The 13,774-nt window shown below is 39.2% G+C and overlaps 1 pseudogene; it reads left to right on the forward strand.

The window, feature by feature from the left end:
- The first annotated feature begins 1,302 nt into the window (after positions 1-1,302).
- On the forward strand, positions 1,303-2,618 carry LOC129505224 (MAP kinase-interacting serine/threonine-protein kinase 1-like; annotated as a pseudogene).
- Positions 2,619-13,774: the final 11,156 nt, after the last annotated feature.

Consider the following 13,774-nt stretch of genomic DNA (forward strand, 5'->3'; position numbering starts at 1 on the left):
ATAAAGTTTCCCAGAAAAATGAAAGATAAAGGAGTTTATCACCATTAAACTAACCTTACAAGAAATGGGTTTGTTTTTTTTTAAAGAGATTTTATTTATTTGTTTATTTGAGACAGACTGAGAAGGAGAGGCAGAGACATAGGCAGAGGAAGAAGCAGGCTCCATGCAGGAAGCCCGATGTAGGACTTGATCCCGGCACTCTGGAATCACTCCCTGAGCCAAAGGCAGACGCTCAACTGCTGAGCCACCCAGGCGTCCCAAGAAATGGGGTTTTTTAAAGATTTTATTCATTTATTCATGAAAGACACAGAGAGAGGCAGATACAAAAGCAAATATTCATAAACATAAAGAGAGAAATTGATGCTAGTACAAAAATAGTAGGGGAGTTTACTACTCCACTAACATCAATGGATGGATAGATCATCCAGACAGAAAAATAAAAAAGGAAACAACATCTTTAAATCACACATTAGATCAGATGTACATAATAGATACATAGAGAACATTAGATCCAAAAACAACAGAATACACATTCTTTTCAAGTGCACATGGAACATTCCTCAGAATAGATCACATATTAGGCCATAAAACAAGATTAAATAAATTTAAGAAGATTGAATCATACCAGGCTTCTTTTCCAACCACAGCAGCATGAAACTAGAAATAATTCACAAGAAAAACTTTGGGAAAAAAACATGTGGAGACTAAAAATCATACTAAACAATCAATAATGGGTCAATGAGGCAATCAAAGAAGTACAAAAATACATGTACACAAATGACAATAAAAACAAAATGGTCCGGGCAGCCCATTCAGCAGTTCAGCACCGCCTTCAGCCCAGGGCCTGATCCTGGAGACCCGGGATCGAGTCCCACATCAGGCTCCCTGCATGGAGCCTGCTTCTCCCTCTGCCTGTGTCTCTGCGTCTCTCTCTGTCTCTCATGAATAAATAAATAAAATCTTTTTATAAATGGTCCAAAATCTCTGGGATACAGTGAAAGCAGTTCTAAGAAGGAAGCTACAACATAGATCTGCCTCAAGAAACAAGAAACCTAGCTGGCTCTGTCGGTGGAGCATGCAACTATTGACCTCAGGGTTGTGGGTGCGTGGGCCCGGTGCGGCCGCTGAGATTTTCATGCCAGATGAAGCAAGAGCCAGTGGGGAAGTGAAGAATGCCTGCCACCTCCAGAGACTATTGAAAGACTTCCTGTAGCTGGAAGACGGCAGCCCTCTGGCAGGAGCATTATTTCATTATTTCATTTCAGTTTACAGAGGATTTAGTTCTCAGAAGCTGGACAAGAGATGGGCAGCAGTGAACCCCTTCCCATTGCAGAGGGTGACAAGAAGAAAAAGCAGCGAAAGGCCCGGGCCACTGTCTCCTTACCAGGGAAGTTTGAAGACACACACAAGCTGACCTCTGAACTGCTTGGAGAGGGAGCCTGTGCCAGCGTCCAAGGGGCCGTGAGCCTGCAGAACGGCAGAGGGTGCTGTCAAAATCCTCGAAAACCGAGCAGGGCACAGTCGGAGCAGGGTATTTCGAGAAGTGGAGACGCTCTATCAGTGTCAAGGAAACAAGAACATTGTGGAGCTGATTGAGTTCTTTGAAGATGACACAAGGTTTTACTCGGTCTTTGAGAAATTGCGAGGAGGCTCCATCCTGGCCCACCTCCAGAAGCAGAAACGCTTCAACGAGCCGGAAGCCAGCCGAGTGGTGCGCGGTGTGGCCGCTGCCCTTGACTTCCTGCACACCAGAGGCGTCGCTCACCATCTGAAGCCAGAAAATATATTGTGTGAGTCTCCAGTGAAAATCTGTGACTTTGACTTGGGCAGTGGGGTGAAGCCCCCACTGTACCCCCGTAACCACACCAGAGCTGACCACTCCATGGGGCTCTGCAGAGCGCATGGCCCCAGAGGGGGTGGAGGTCTTCAGGGATGAGGCCCCCTTTTATGACAAGCGCTGTGACCCGCGGAGCCTGGGTGTGGTCCTCGACCTCATGCCGACCGGCTCCCCGCCCTCCACCCCAGGTCACTGCGGGACCGACTGTGGCTGGGACCAGGGAGGAGCCTGCAGGATGTGCCAGAACGAGCTCTTCGAGAGCATCCAGGAAGGCAAGCATGAGTTTCCTGACAAGGACGGGGCGAAGCCAAAGACCTCATCTCCAAGCTCCTGGCCCGAGATGCCAAGCGGAGACTGGGTGCTGCCCAAGTCCTGCAGCATCCGTGGGTGCAGGGCCAAGCTCCAGAGAGAGGACTGCCCCCGCCACAAGTCCTCCAGAGAAATAGCAGCACGACGCACCGACACTCCGCAGCTGAGGCCATGGCGCTTAACCGCCAGCTTTCTCAGCGTGAGCAAGACGAGCTGGCACAGTCCTCCGAGTCCCTCCCTGGTCGAGGGTCTCTGCTCTGGGAGGCTTTCCCCTCCCTGCAAGTCACGCCTGGCCCGCCCAAGGGCCCTGGCCCGGGCAGGCCGCAGCGACCACCCGGATCCGGGCCCAACTCCCGCCGCACCCCGACCCACTCCGGGCCAGCTTCGGGACCTCAGCCTGCCTAGGCCCCGCCAAAGGCCGCAGGGCAAGCAGACGCCGCTGCTCCGGGCCCCATCCCGGACAAGGCCCTGAGGTTCCCACCCAACCCCCCATTTCCCCAGAGCCCTCCAGGAGAAAGCTCTATCCAAACGGGCTGTCTTTGGGGATCCCTGGGTGGCACAGCGGTTTAGCGCCCACCTTTGGCCCAGGGTGTGATCCTGGAGTCCCTGGATCCAGTCCCATGTCAGGCTCCCTGTGTGGAGCCTGCTTCTCCCTCTGCCTCTCTCTCTCTCTGTCTTTCATGAGAAATAAATACAATTTTTGAAAAGAAAACGAAAGCACTCATTTGCCACTTTGCATAATCGCCAATCGCCAATCGGCAGGAACATCTCTGCTGCTGGGCTCCTGCCCACCTGAGGGCTGGGTGTGGGTTTCCAGGTGTGCAGCCCAGTATTGGGTAAAGAAAATACTTAAAATTAATATCTATTTATGAGAGACACAGAGAGAGAGGCAGAGACACAGGCAGAGGGAGAAGCAGGCTCCATGCAGGGAACCCGACGTGGGACTCGATCCCGGGTCTCCGGGATCACGCCCTGGGCTGAAGGCGGCGCCAAACCGCTGAGCCACCCGGGCTGCCCTCAAAATTAATATCTTTAAAACAAGAAAAAGAAAAAGATTCAGTCTAATCTTGTGCCTAAAGGAACCAGAAAAAGAATAAAAACTCAAGGTAAGTAGAAGAAAGGAAATAACAAAACTCAGAACATAAATAACATAGAAACTAAAAACAATAGAAAAATAAAGTAGAAAAAGATAAACAAATTGACTAGACCTTAGCCAGACACATCAAGAAAAAAGGGAAAGGATTTAAGTATATAAAATCAGAAATGAGAGTGAAGTAACAACTAACACCACAAAAATATAAAGGATTGTGAGAATACTATGAAAAATTTGAAGAAACGGATAAATTCCCCAATAAAAAAATATACAAGAAAAAAAAAGAAATGGATAAATTCCTAGAAACATACAATCTTCCAAAACTGAACCAGGAAGAAACAGAAAAACTTTACAACAAATTACAAGTAATGGAATTGAATTGGTAATCAAAAAACTTTGGTTTTTGGTTTTGTTCAAAAGGGATGCCTGTGTGGCTCAGTGGTTGAGCATCAGCCTTTGTGTCAGAGCATGATCCCATGGTCCCAGAATTAAGTCGCGCGTGGGGCTCCCCATGGGGAGGCTGCTTCTCCCTCTGCCTATGTCTCTGCCTCTCTCTGTGTGTGTCTTGAATGGAATGAATGGATGGATGAATGAATGAATGAATGAATGAATAAAATCTTTTTAAAAAAAGAAGTCCAGGACCACACAGTTTCACAAAAGAATTCTACCAGACATTTAAAGAAGAGTTAATACCTATTATCCTCAAACTATTCCAAAACAGAAGAGGAAAGACAGCTTCCAAACACATTCTATGAGACCAGTATTCTCATACATTCTATGAGACCTGATAACAAAACCAGACAAAGACACACAAAAAAGAAAACTATAGGCCAATATGTTTGATGAACATACATGCAAAATTCCTCAACAAAATATCAGCAAACTACATGTAATAATACATTAAAAGGATCATTCATCATGATCAGTGGGACTTATTCCTGGGATGCAAAGATGGTTGCAAATCCATCAATGTCATATACCGCATCAACAAAATGAGGGATAAAAATCTTATGATCATCTCAATAAATGCAAAAAAAACCCATTTAATAAGATTCAACATCCATTCATGATAAAAACTCAACAAAATGAAGTTAGAAGGAACATACCTCAACATAATAAAGGCCATATATGAAAACCCCACAGTGAACATTATACTCAATGGGGAAAAGTTGAGAGCTTTCCCTTTAAGGTCATGAAAAATAAAGGATGTCTATTTTCACCACTTTTATTCAACATAGTACTAGAAGTCCTAGTCATAGTAATCAGACAAGAAAAAGAAGTAAGAGACATCCATAATGGTAAAGAAGAAGTTAAACTGTCGCTGTTTGCAGATATGATACTAACCATAGAAAATCCTAAAGAGTCTACCAAAAAAAAAAAAAAAAAACAGTAGAAGTTATAAACATTCAATAAAGTGGCAGGATACAAAACTAATACCCAGAAATTGGTAGTGTTTCCATATGCTAACAATGCGTTTGCAGAAAGAGAAATTTAAAAAACAATACAATTTACATATTGCACAAAAAAATAAATAAAATACTTAAGAATAAACATAACCAAAGAGGTGAAAGACTTGTACTCTGAAAACTATAAAACACTAATGAAAGAAACTGATGATGATGATGCAAAAAATTGGAAATATATTCCAGGCTCATGGATTAGAAGAATAAATACTGTCAAAGTGTCCATGTTACCCTCCTAATGCAATCTACAGATTCAGTGCAATCCCTATCAAGATACCAACAGCATTTTCCACAAAACTAGAACAAACAATACTAAGATGTGTACTGAACCACAGAAATCCCCAAATAGCCAAAGCAATTCTGAGAAAAAAGAACAAAGCTGGAGGTATCACAATTCCAGATTTTAGGATATACTTTAAAGCTGCAGTATTCAAAACAATTTGGTATTGGCACAAAAATAGACACATAGATCAACAGAACAGAATAGAAACCCCAGAAATAAACCTATATTTATATGGTCAATCTGTGACAAAGGAGGCAAGAATAGACCATAAGGAAGAGAGAATCTTTTCAATAAACCATGCTGGAAAAACTGGACAGCTACATGTAAAAGAACAAAAATGGACTACTTTCTAACATCATACACAAAAATAAGCTCAAAATGGTTTAAAGATCTAAATGTGAGGGACACCTGGGTGATTCAGTGGTTGGGCGCCTGCCTTCTGCTCAGGTCGTCATCCTGGGATTCGGAATCGGATCCCACACTGGGCTCCCTGCATGGAGCCTGCTTCTCCCTCTGCCTCTGTCTCTGCCTCTGTCTCTCAGTCTGATTCTCTCATGAACAAATAAATAAATCTTTTAAAAAAATCTAAACGTGAGACCTCAAAACGTAAAAATCCTAGAAGAGAACACAGGCAGTAATTTCTCTGACATCACCCACAGCAACATTTTTCTAGATATGTCTCATAAGGCAAGTGAAAGGAAAGAAAAATAAACTATTGGGACAATATCAAAATACAAATCTGGTGAACAGCAAAGGAAATCAACAAAACTAAAAGCCAATGCACAGAATGGGAGAAGGTATTTGCAAATGACATTTCTGATAAGGGATTAATATCTAAAATATATATAATTTTGGGGATGCCTGGGTGGCTGTCAGTTAAGCGTACAATTCTTGATTATAACTTAGGTCATGGTCTCAGGGTCATGGGGTCAAGCCCTGCATTGGGCTCTATGCTCAGCATGGAATGTGCTGTCCCTCTCCCTCTGCTCCTCCCCCTGCTCACTCTCTCTGTTTCTCTCATAAATAGATAGATAGATAGATAGATAGATAGATAGATAGATAGATAAATAAATAAATAAATAAATAAATCTTTTTTTAAAAAGAATTTATACAATTATAAACAGGCCAAACAACAACAAAACAAGCAAACAATCCAACTAAAAACTAATCAGGGGACCCGAATAGACATTGTTCCAAATAAGACATACAGATGGCCAACAGACACATGAAAAGATGCTCAACACCACTAATCATCAGGGAAATGCAAATAAAAACCACAATAAGATACCACTTCACACCTGTTGTAATAACTAAAATCAAGAAGACAAGAAACAAGTATTGGCGAGGATATGGAGAAAAAAGAAACCTCATGCATTGTTGGTGGGAATATAAATTGGTACGGCCACTGTGGGAATCAGTATGGAGTTTCCTCAAAAATTAAAAAATAGAAATACCAGGGGCGCCTCCTTGGTACACTCGGTTGGGTGGACTGACTCTTGGTTTTGGCTCAAGTTGTAATCTCAGGGTTGTCAGATGGAGCCTCACATCAGTCTCTGTACTTAGTGTGGAATCTGCTTGGGATTTTCTATTCCTCTGCCTCTGCCCTTTCGCCCCCAAAATAAATAAGTAAATCTCTAAAAAAAATAAAATAGAAATACCACATGATCCAATAATTCCACTATTGGTTATTTACCCAGAGAAAACAAAAACACTAACTCAAAAAGATATAGGTACCCCTACGTTTATTGCAGCATTATTTACAATAGCCAAGGCATGAAAGCAATCTAAGTGTCCATCAATAGACAGATAAGGAAAATGTAGTACACACACACACACTCTCTCACTCATAATGGAGTGTTACTCAGTACTTAAAAAAAAGATTGAGATTGTGTCATTTGAAACAATATAGATGGACCTAAAGGGTATTATGCTAAGGGAAATAAGAAAGAGAAACACCATATGACTCCAGTCATAAATGAAATCTTAAAAAAAAAAAGAAAGGAGCAAACAAATAAGAATTGTAAATACAGAGATCTGATGGTTGCCAGAGGGGAGGCAGGTGGGAGGTTGGGCAAAATGAGTAAAGAGCAGAGGGAGATACAGGCCTCTACTTATGGAATGAATAAGTTATAGGAATAAAACATACAGCCTAAGGAATATAGTCAATGATATTGTAATAGTGATATAATGGGACAGATTGTAGCTATACTTGTGGTGAACACAGCATAATGTATAAACTTGTCAAGTCACTAAGTTGTAGACCTGAATCTAATGTAACATTTTGTGTCAACTATACTTAAATTTTAAAAATGTTAAAAAAAATGTTAATGACTCCGTATTTACACTCCTAGATATATACTCAAAAATTCCTAATGAAATTTTAAACATCAAAATAACTAGCTGGGGATCCCTGAGTGGCTCAGCGGGTTTAGTGCCTGCTTTTGGCCCAGGGCATGATCCTGGAGTCCTGGGATCAAGTCCCACATCAGGCTCCCTGCATGGAGCCTGCTTCTCCCTCTGCCTCTCTTGCTCTCTATCTGTGTCTCTGTGAATAAATAAAATCTTTAAAAAAATAAAAATAAAAATAAATAACTAGCTGAAGGAGAAAAAAAGTAATGATTACAAGATATTCTTTAAAGAAAGAGTACAATTTTTGGGGGTGCATCTATCCATCTTAAGCAAATTCATAGCCTTCATTGGATATGAAAGAATGGGAAAACAAATTAAAACATTTGAAAAAAATGCCAAGGAAAGTAGGATAAAAGAATTAACAAAACTAGAAACAGTTAGAAAATAGGAATTAGTAGATTATAAGGACATTTATAATATGAGATGATTCAGAATAGACAAATTTATGGGACATATCAGAGAAAAGTGGGAGAGCAAAAATGCACAGATAAAATGAAAAAACAATGCCCAACATTTGTTTGGAGAAAGGTTACACACAAAAATGGAGAAAAGTTTCAAAATTATATTAGATTATTATATACATGATTCTAATAAATTTTTGAATTGTGATTGACTTAGTAGGAAAATGTAAATTATGAAAATTAAACCAAGGTGAAACCTAAATAGACCAATGAACCATGGAAGAAAAGGAAGTAGTTGTCAAGGTATTTCTCCCAAAGAGTCATAAGACTAGGTTCTTTCTATAGTTAAGTGTTTTCATTTTTTAATATTCAAGAAACATGAATCCCTTAGAAAATTATTCTAGCATATAGAAAAAGATGGCAAATTTCCAAGCCACTCTTACAAAACTAGTATTACTTTGAAATCAAACTCTGACAACACCTCCTCCTCAAAAAAAAGAAAGAAAGAAAGAAAGAAAGAAAGAAAGAAAGAAAGAAAAGAAAGAAAGAAAAAGTGATCCACAAAGGCCCCTTCCACAGGCATCTAGAGGCAACAATTCTAAATTAAATACTAGCAAATCAAATCCAGACTATAGTCAAAAAATACCATAAATGAGGTTTAGTCTAAGAAAGCAAAGGTGGTTGAAGGCAAGAAAAAAAATTTACCAAAGGAAAAAAAGGTAGGATCATTTCAATAGATATTTAAAAATCATTTGGTAAAAAATTGTTTTCACTCCTGATTTTAAACTAAGACACTAGGAACAGAATATTTCATACATTATTTTAAAACAATACCAACCCAAAGTTACTACACCTAACAAAAAATATGCATCAGAGGCATTTGGATTAAAAATGAAGAGAAAATAACAAGTGCTAGTGAAGATTTGGTGAAAAAGGAAATCTTGTGCATTGTTGGTAGGAATGTAAATTGGTGTGGCCACTATGGAAAACAGTATGGCGTTTCCTCACCAAATTAAAAATAAAACTACCCTATGATCCAGCAACCACACCTCTGGGTATTTACCTGAAGAAAACAAAAGAACTAATGCAAAAAGATATATGCCACTCCTCACCTTGCCCATGTTCATTGCAGCATTATTTACAACAGCTAAGGTATGGAAACTAAGTATTCATCGGTGAATGAAAGAATGTCATATATATGTAATATATGTACACAGAGAAAGTGGCATACTATTCAGCCATACAAAAGAATGAAATCTTGCCATTTGCAACAACACAATGGACCTTGAAAACATCATGCTAAGTGTAATAAGTCAGAAAGAGGAAGATGAGTACCATATAATCTGACTTATACGTGGAAACTAAAAGCCAAAACAACACAAATTAAGCTCATAGATACAGAGAACAAGTGGATTGGTGATTGCCAAAGGTGGGGGTGGCATGGGTGTGTGTGTGTGAAATGGGTAAAAGGGATCAAAAGGTGAAATTTCCAGATTAAATAAGTCATGGGGATGTAATGTACAGCATGGTGATTATAGTTAATAAAACTGTGTTGCATATTTTAAAGTTGCTGAAAGTTGATTTTAAAAGCTATCATCATAAGAAAGACACTTTTTTTTTCTATCTAGGTATGGTGACAGATGTTAACTAGACTTATTGTGGTGATCATTTTGCAATATATACAAATATCAAGTCATGTTGTACACCTGAAACTACTATAGTGTTTTATGTCAATTACATCTCTAAAAGAAAAATGAGAACCAACATAATACTAACAATATACTAGTATTTCTTGGAAATTTCTTGGTAATTTTTTAATTTAATTGGATTTGCCAACATATAGTATAACACCCAGTACTCATCCCAGTACCTTTTTAAAATTAGGTATAAATATTGGGAAAAAAATATCTTTTTGCAGGCAATATGATGTTTAACAGAGAAATCCTCAAAATGTCAACTGAAAAATTATGAAATTTAGAAGAAAGAAATTGAAACTGCAGGGGACATTTTTGTGGGATGTCCTATTTGTTTATTTTTGTTTTAGCTGTATACCATAGAAGTTCCCATCCTGGATTTTGAAAAAACTCATTATCTAAATACAAATGAAGGAGGGGCCCCAACATCCTACTACAGAGCCAAAAAGAGACTTCTTTCCTGCTTCCTGAACTACCCATGCACTGGGACATGACCAAGGAACCTTCCACATCCTTCCAATAATTGCCTTTTGTTTCTACCCAGGCTTCAGTTGAAAACTGAGTCTTACAGAAATTGATGTTACAGGTAGGTTAAGGGCAACAAACTCTCAGGAAAATAGGGGAATCTGATATATATTTTTTCTTATTACCTTGGCCAGGTAGGGCCAAAAGTAGTGGCAATTCCATAGTATTCATGAATGGTAATCTGAAAGTCAATAGCTCAGGAGGGTTAAATAGCCACTCAAGTTATTTCTTGCCCATTGAGGACAGAGCTTTGGATTCTTGCAAAGCACCTATCAAAGAACAAGATGAAAGATATGAAGAATTAATAGTGTGAAAATATAGTCTGAGAAATGGAATGATCACTCTTAATAGTAATAAATAGCTTGAGAAGAAGAGGACAGCCTTGGACGCCTGGGTGGCTCAGCGGTTGAGCATCTGCCTTTGGCCCAGGGCGTGATCCTGGAGACCCAGGATCTAGTTCCACATCGGGCTCCCTGCATGGAGCCTGCTTCTCCCTCTGCCTGTGTCTCTGCCTCTCTCTCTCTCTCTGTCTCTCATGAATAAATAAATAAAATCTTAAAAAAATAAAAAGAGGACAAACTCAAATCTGTTTCATTTCAAGGCACAGTTAGAATTCTAGAATTCTAGTATTCTGTTTTCCAGCCACAGGCCTTTTGATCATTGTAAAAAACAAATTGGAAGATTGATTCAATAAATCACTGAATTAAAATGTCAGTTGAGGAGCACCTCGGTGGCTCAGTTGGTTAAGACTCCAACTCTCAGTCAGTTAAGACTGCATGCAACTCTTGATTTTGGCTCAGGTGATGATTTCAGGGTCGTGAGATCAAGTCCCTAAGTCCTCCCACCTCTCTCCCTCTGCCCTCCACCCTCTCCTTTCGCTCATGTGCTCTCTCCCTCTAAAAAAACTAATAAATAAATTAATTAATTAAGAATAAAATATTATTTGAGTTGGCCACTGGTGGTTACATGTCTACTATGTAAAATTTAAGATATTAAGAAAAGAGTAGGAACCCCAAACATTAAACAGAAGTCATTTTTAATCTCTCATAACCTTTCTTGATAGCTAAATCTGCCACCATGTTCTCAAAGTAAAGAAGCAGGGACTCTTTTATAACTAAGAAATATACTGTGGGGGAGAGCTAATTCTTGCCTCATGCATCATTGTTTCAACTTAGGAATATAAATTGATCCCTGGAGATTCCCTAGATCCAGCATCAATGTTAATGAAAGATTACTGCAACTCCATGGAAACAAGATCACCAGGAGCTTAGATCCTCCAAGAATAAAAGTTTAGGTCACCCCAGTGAGTAAAGAATTCCAGCCAGGAGGTTTACTGACTGGAGGCAAAGGAAACACAGTGGAAGAGAAAAATCATAAAAACCTGTTTTAGCCTTACAACCAGTTGTAAAAATGACAATTACAACCTCTATCTACATATTCTTTCCTGCTATGTCCTGGGTATATCTACATGTGTTAAGTACAATCTCTTTTTTCCACCACCTCCTTTTCTGCCCACTATTTCATTTAGCTCTTGTGGAGGTTTAACTTTATAGTTAGTCCTTAAGAGGATCACAAGAGAACTGGAGTAGAAACAGGGATCACTTAGAGACCTCAGATTTGTTTTTAAATTCAATAACTGAGAAGACATTGAGCTGCACCTCTCCAGGGAAAGGGTAGTGCATTTTTTTTTCAGTTTTATTGAGCTATAATTGACATACAGAACTATGTAAGTTCATTTATCCATTCTATTGTTGATGGACATTTGGGTTCCAGTTTTGAGCTCTTACAAATAATGCTGCTATGAACATTTCTTCTGCATTGCTTTTGGTGCTCATATATATGCATTTTATGTAAATATAAATATCCAGAAGTAAAATTGTAAGTGCACAGGAAATGCATATGTTTGGCTTTATAAATTCTGATTCTAGTTCAATTTACTTACCAAGTATGGTGTAAACCTGGACTTCCTGCTTGACTGGGGCCCAAACACCATGCCTAAATATTGCCAAATGTTCTTAATGAGACTAAAATGTTTCCATGGAAACTCAAACTACCAAGTAGGATCTGTTTCAAACACTTCTTGAAATGCACCTCCTTTGCTGGCTACACTTGTGAATTTTTGCCTAGAGATCCCAACCACGGTGTCCAGTCTCTCAAGCAAACTCCATGAGGGTCGCCTGAGTGGCTCAGTGGTTAAGCGTCTGCCTTTGGCCCAGGGCGTGATCCTCTGCTTCTCCCTCTGCCTGTGTCTCTGCCTCTCTCTCTGTCTCATGAATAAATAAATAAAATCTAAAATAATAATAATAATAATAATAATAATAAAGCAAGCTCTGCAAGCTCTACGGGTATTGATGCCAGTCTCAGGTCATGTGTTCTCCTGGAAGTTGTGTCAACTAATCACTACTAGGAGAGCCAGCCCCAGAGCCAGGCCTTTCCTACAGCCCCTGCCCCACATTTCCTCTTTCTCTTCCACCAGGAATCTCAAAGTGGTTATACCAATTTACGCTTTCCTCAGCAGTGTATGAAAGTTTTAGCTACTCTACACCCTTACCAACTAACACTTAGTAATGACATTTCATTTTAGCCATTCTAGAGGAAGTGGTATTGTGGTATTGTACTTACTTAGATATTTAGTTAAATATTCTCTTTTGTGAAGTGCCTCTCTTGCGCAGTTTCTTTTGAGTCGCCTGTCTGTTATTTACTTATGAGGCTTCTTTATATATTATAGATATGCATCTTGCTATATGTATTGCTACATGAATTGAAAATATCTTCAGGGACACCTGACCAGCTCAGTTGGTATGAACATGCTACTTTTGATTTCAGGGTCGTGACATCAAACCCCATGTGGGACATGGAGCCTACTTTAAAAAGTAACATAGAATAAAATAAAATCTAAAAAAAAGGTGGAAAAGAAAATATCTTTTATCAGTCTGTGGTTTGCCTTTCACTATCTTAATGTTGGGTTCCTATGAACAAAAGCTCTTAATTTTTGATATAATCGAAATTATTTTTTCCTTTATGGTTAGTGTTATGGTTATGGTTAGTACTGTGTTAAGAAATTTTTGCTTACCCCAAGGCCCTGAAGCTATTCTCTTCTTTTCTCTTTCACATTTAGAATTATAGTCCATCTAGAATTGATATTTATGGTATTAGGCAGAGGTCAAGATTTCTTTTTTCCCACATTAATGTCTAATTGATCCAGTGTCATTGACTAAAAAGGCACTGCACAGTTGCCTTTGTTGTAAATCAAGTGACAGTGTATTTGTGGGTCTGTTTCTGGACTCTTTTCTTCTATTATTATGGACTAATGAAAAATGAAGCCACTTTCTGTCATTTCTGGATGATTCTGAAAAATATTGTGATATTACTCCACATACATATGAAGTAAATAGTTTTTAAGGCCAACAACATTCTGAATCCAACCTATATTTTTAACATTGCATCCTACCAGCAGCTGGCCCAAGAATCCTTAGCTCTCTAGCTGAGTCATGCTGAGTCCTTGTCCAATTCTGGTTAAATAATGTATTTTAGAAACTTCATCTCCATTATTGCCTGGTTAATAGAATGAATTTTGCTGCTCTCAGATTAATAGCTAGTGAGTCTGGAATATATTTATGGAATTACAGCTTGTCTCTTAATCTCTGACTCCATACTTTATTGGTCTAACTTTACATCTGTCACAAGGTCCTGATTCTAATTCAATTCCTTTACCAAGTATGGTGTAAACCTGGACTTCCTGCTTGACTGGGGCCCAAAG

The sequence above is a fragment of the Nyctereutes procyonoides genome, unplaced genomic scaffold (genome assembly GCF_905146905.1).
Source record: "Nyctereutes procyonoides isolate TBG_1078 unplaced genomic scaffold, NYPRO_anot_genome, whole genome shotgun sequence".
Lineage (NCBI taxonomy): Eukaryota > Metazoa > Chordata > Mammalia > Carnivora > Canidae > Nyctereutes > Nyctereutes procyonoides.